Below are 6000 nucleotides of genomic sequence, written 5' to 3' on the forward strand. Positions count from 1 at the left end.
GTGTGTGTATGACGTGCGGGATAAGACCACCGCTACATTTTTATTGGCGACGAATTGGCTGTAAAGTTGCCTTAGTGCGGATAGACTATAATGAGAAGCCCCTGGCTGTGACGATGAAACGTGGTCGGCATTCTAACTTTGTCTGATCTATCCAAAAACGTTTCCAGTCGATAACAGTGTGCCAATCTACAACATGTAGTCAAGAAGAAAATGTGTATTATCATCGCGCAGTGTTGTCGCTATATGTGAAGGCGCCTACCTAAAGGCCCCCTCTCACTTGACGTGCGGCACGCTTGCGGCATTGCTGCGTTCGTTCACTGCGGTACTGTTTTGTTATTTTCTCCGATTTGTTATAATTCAGATATTGCGCAATACGTAAAAGTGTGACATAGAAGACCACAAAATACACAACAAGTAAGAAAATTCGTTCTTTATCTCTGAAATTCGTTGAGCATCTTCCGAACGCAGCAATGCCGCAAGCGTGCCGCACGTCAAGTGAGAGGGGGCCTTTAAGGACATGCACCATTGCTTGTGAAAACGAATACAGGTGGCGTAATATCAGAGATGTATATATTATATACTAAATAATATCAAATTGTCAATACACGCCATGTATGCAACGTTATTAGATTTGTATGAAGAATAATACAATATATAGTTCGATAGCTGCGCTATATAACATGTTTGCTTTGAAAATATGTTCTATCATTCAATAAAATCAGATATCCAGCGCTATTGCACAGAAGATATGAAATTCCTGTTATGATAAATCATAAAAATCATTACCGGCATTGCTAAGAATGTAGCAATATTTCAAGGAATAAAGATTTAACAGTCCGTGAGCACTCTCTTTATAGTCTCCATGATCCAGATTTGGACATCAAGGAACGTCGGCAACAGTTTTACATCACAATGACTAGTACATAAAAGGTGCTGGTAGACCGTGTATGGACTGAGACCTTACCTTTCTCGTTCGGTCTGTGAGGGGACCGTTGTCTTCTGGAGCCGCAGGCGGCACCTCCCCGGCCCTGCCCGGCTGCTCTCTCTCTCTCCCACCTTCCGCTCCGACTCTCCTGATGATCAGGGACTCAGACAACAGCTGGAATGTCACGACTCACTCTCCAACGTCTTCCCAGAAGCACAAGACTGACGCAGATGGGCGAGCCCATTTCAGATACATTCCTAGGGGTGGTGGGAGGGACAACCTTTTCAAAAATAACCGTTCATAGCAATAAACGCTTAAAATTTGAAGAAAGAGTCCCCATCAACCGTTAAAAGATATGATAAAGTAATAAAGTTTTTATTACACAATGATATTGAATAAGATATTGCAGACATTAATGATGATAGGCTAGTTGTGCCTGTGGTGCGTCGGTCAGAGATTGGGATGGTTTTTCGTAGCATAATATATGTTATAACATAAATGTCCTTAGATATATCAAATGGTAGATTGAAAATTAAAAATGTATGGCAAATAAGCTATCAAAGCTCTTATATCAATGCAATTTGTATTGATTTTATATTCGGGAAATAGATAGCCGACATGTGGTAATTTGACTGATGTAAAATATATGGCTCTACAAGTGTGGTATGATATTGAATGCACAGCACAGTCCGTTAAAAGTATAGCACTGTTTAGTATTCATTTTGGGCTCTACGCTTATGTCTTTGACATTGCTGAAGTTGTCTACGTACATCCACCTACACGAGTGGAATAGTTGTCAATAAGCTTAGGTATATTTTTTCTAGAATTTCGAATTTTTCGGACAATTAAAGAAAAACCTTCCTCTTTTTCTTAGCCCCCGGCTTGTACCTTATTTTTTTCAAAGCTTGATCCTATTTCATACGACGAAAAGCGCAGATTTGTGCAATCTAATGTACGATTTATGCAACTCTGCTTAACGTTAAATGTATAATCGACGTTACTTAAACAGTATCAGCTATTGAAATCAAGGAATGCCACCTTCCCTATATGACACTGCAATATCAAACGATTCATCCCTTCTTCATTAAATGTGTATTACGTTAGTCCATGTTGGCGAATTCCATCGCACGACAAGGATGTATATAATCTGTCCCCATGCAGAACCACCGCGTCCCTTTTTCGCATAAAACCGAACCTAATGGTAAATAATGTCATCATTTTGACGTACCAATTCCGAGAAAAGAGAACGTATGCAGACCACATCAATGGTTGTTTGAATAATGCACTCGAATTCCCGGCTAGCCGATCCCACTGAGAGCATTGGTGTTCCTACGCGCGCAGAATGCTGAGGCAAGCCAGTGACGTGAATAGGGAAGTAATAAGGCCATACTACTTGCGCGAGTATGCTATTCATATTCATAAAAATTCCATATTTCAAAAATTTAACAATGAAGCTAAAATTTCCCCCTTTTTAAGATCACTGTCGGGGGGGGGGGCGAGATCGCTGTCACACGGGGACTTAGTACAAATATAGTTAAATGATGTGAATTTAAGTACATCAAGTCAGTGGTATTTATTGCATTACGATTTACAAATTTTGACAGATATTTTTTTTTTGAAATTCGTTAGTATATCTTTTAAATGATGACTTAAATTAATAAGTGCATTGTTTTTTTTACACATTCATACATCAATTGTTAAAAGTATTAATCTGTTTACAGAGTGTAACATAAGGGGAAATTGGAAGACTACGTCTCAGGATTTCTGTGTTAAATTTTATCGCTAAGATCAAATTTTATTTCCCTTACCAGATTCAAACACCCTCAAAGCCTAATTCGCCAGTTCTTTTTTTTTCTAAAAATGTTTTTTTTTTTCTGGTGACCAAAAACAAAGCGTTTATATTTTCTAGGCATGTTCTGGGATGGAAGATTTAATCGTCTTAGTCTGATAGGAAAATAATCCTAAGAATCAAATACGAGTTTATGTCGACGCATGTGAAAAGACCACTGAGACAGATATCCTAACCACACTGGGATATTTTCCTTATTCTATTCCTTCATTGCACATGACATTTCTTAATACAAAGAATTCCTCGATCACGAATACCTAACGTATGAAAAAAAATCCAAAATTGACAAAATGCATAATACGATGTTTTTTAATACTTGGTAACGTTGTATCCTTGACATTATGGTAAGAGTGTATATAATCTCATAGGCAGATTATGTAGGAAAAATGGCCTTTCTTCAGATCACCGGGTCATAGGTCACACGGGCTAGGCGAAATCGGCTTCTACTGGGAAGCCGATTTCGCCTAGCCCGTACAAGCTTTCCGGTGCATATTCCTTTCCCGGTATATATTCCTTTCCCGGCATAATATTCCAGGTTAAAAATCGCGAATCGACCTACCCCCCGAAAAAAAAATCGCCAAGCTTCCCAGAGAGGCCGGTGAAGGAGGCTACAACATCCGGGCATTCGGCTCCGTAGGCCGGCATTCTGCTTCTATTCCTCTGGGATAATATCAAGACTCCTATCGAATAAATCGTCTTAAAGCGGAGATTAATTAATATTTGTAAAATAACTATGCTGATAACATTTTTCAGCATGAATCTAATAATAAAGGTAGTAGTAACATTTAATATATAATGTTGTATGTTAAATGGTTATATTACATTCCACTAAGCTATGTGTCGTACATTTAAAATGGGCCCATCTTACTTGTAAGACAATTTATTTGATTAGATTCTGCTGTTTAATTCATTTCAAGGTAAGCTTTATTTGTCTTTCGTTTTAATTCATTGTTTAACTTTATCGTGGTTCATTTGATTTATATGATCTTTTTCTACAATTAAATTTCATTTCACTCTCGTATTATTTATCACCTACTCTGTTCCTATTTTGAAATCACTACTATTTCACTGTAGTCCAAAGTTTACCTGCTCTACTTCTACTACTACTTCTACTACTACTATTACTACAGCAACAACAAATTCTACTACAACTAGCAACTACATGTACTACTACTAATAATAATACTTCTACTGCTACAACAACAAGAACAACTTCTACTACAACTAGTAACTACTACTATTATTACCACAACTACTTCTACTCTTACAACTACTACTGCAACTACTACTACTACTGCTACTGCTACTAATACTAATATTACTGCAACTACTACTACTAAATGTTGCGTAAAAGTCGTACAAGTTTGTAAGTGTATCTGCTACATCCTGCGCCACATCTGGCCAGAAAGGCACCGGCCACATTAGCAGCAGACTGAACTACCGATCACCAGCTGCTCATCAACTCAATGCTTGTTACAAAAATATCGACCTTCATGCGAACAAATGACCCGAAAGGTCTCTCAACTTGTTCTTCACCCCACGTTGCGTTATTGCGTAACATGGTAATCCAGAGCCAACTATCATTATTGACCAGAACTTCATTCCTGAAGCGTGGGACTGAGCTTTGAGAAAATTGTGTTGGATCAATTGTGTCTGGGACAGCCGCCATACTTAACTTAAAAGTTCATCTGTGTTGATAGAAGTCATTCTTGAACTAGTTAAACTGTAATTTCCAACACAAAAATTAGACTCACCCAAATTTTCCTTTCTTCATTCCTTGACAAAGATTGATGCCGTGCAGTCGAAAATTTGGGTGAGTCCATTTTTTGTGTGTTGGAAATTACAGTTCAACTATTTCAAGAAAGCCGCCATACTTGTTGGAATTCAACACTTGTGCCTCCACTGAAAGCTTTTCAGGGCAATAGTAGGTTTTCCTGAAACTCACATCACTATATTGCTTATCAATTACCAATCTCAAAATCCTTCTACAGCAACAGTTTCTTTTCTTGGACGAAGCTAAACTATGGAGCTCACTCGATGAGAACTGTTAACCTCCTTCCTAACTCTTTACCTCCTTGAAAACAAATGTTCGCCGCTATCTCCTTGTACTCGTATAATTATTTCGAACACCTTAATTCATTTTTTGAAATTGTCTAATTGACTTTGCTTTGAACATCCTCGTTCAAAATTTCATCTTGTTGTTAAAACGACTAGCAAAACCAATACAGCTCTCTAAAATTAGGTTGAATAATACGTTGCTATTTGCAGATATGAATAAAGACTAATGTACTTGTAATATCAAAATATCAAAAAATCATATTTTCATGTAACTAACAGCCTGACTTATCATTTTTATAGAGGTTAGACATCCAGGTAAATAATATCCTTCTAAATATATATGTCTCTATAACTGGATACAAATGGAGATTTACTTACGGACGTTTCGAGTGACATCCATCACCCTCCTTTAGCGTCACTAGAATGAACTGACAGAAAATTTAATACAACTGACTGTAACTAAATGTAACTAGAAAAACTGGTTGAACATGTTGAATATAAAGCCTGACTTACTGTAAGGACGGATGGTCTCGTAAAGAAAATAAATTACTTACAAAGGCTTTTTATGCGGGCTGTTGGAATGTTGATTTATGAGTCCTTTCTTCTGCAACGTTGTTTTGTGGTTAACGTTCGAATCAAGGATTTATGTAAGACATCGGCGGTTGGATTGCGAGATTCCCAAGACTGTGGTCCAAGATTGATTGGCATTCCAACAAGTACCACGAAACGCTTACACAACAGCTAAACTCATCGGACAGCGGTGAATTTACGTATGGCAGTTTGCTATTCACAATCAGTTTTATTCGCCCTGCGTCAGCCGTGTACTTTCTCTCCGTTCATGCGTCAGTGCGTAAAAACACCACAGGGGCCACTCAATTCTGCACATTTGCGAAGGCCATGTTATTCTGATTATATGGATGACATCACTTGGTTTTGTATATATATATATATACTGAGAGAGAGAGAGAGAGAGAGAGAGAGAGAGAGAATGGGTGAATGAAAGAATGTAGCAGCAAACGCACCTCCAACTGGACAGCATATATCTACAGAGTGCAACAGAGTATGCAGATCAAACTGGACTGCCAAAGCAAATATATATATGCAGAGAGAGAGAGAGAGAGAGAGGGAGGGAGAGAGAGAGAAACGTTGTTAGGCTAACACAATAATA

This window comes from Branchiostoma floridae, chromosome 11 (genome assembly GCF_000003815.2).
Source record: "Branchiostoma floridae strain S238N-H82 chromosome 11, Bfl_VNyyK, whole genome shotgun sequence".
In the NCBI taxonomy this organism is placed as follows: Eukaryota; Metazoa; Chordata; class Leptocardii; order Amphioxiformes; family Branchiostomatidae; genus Branchiostoma; species Branchiostoma floridae.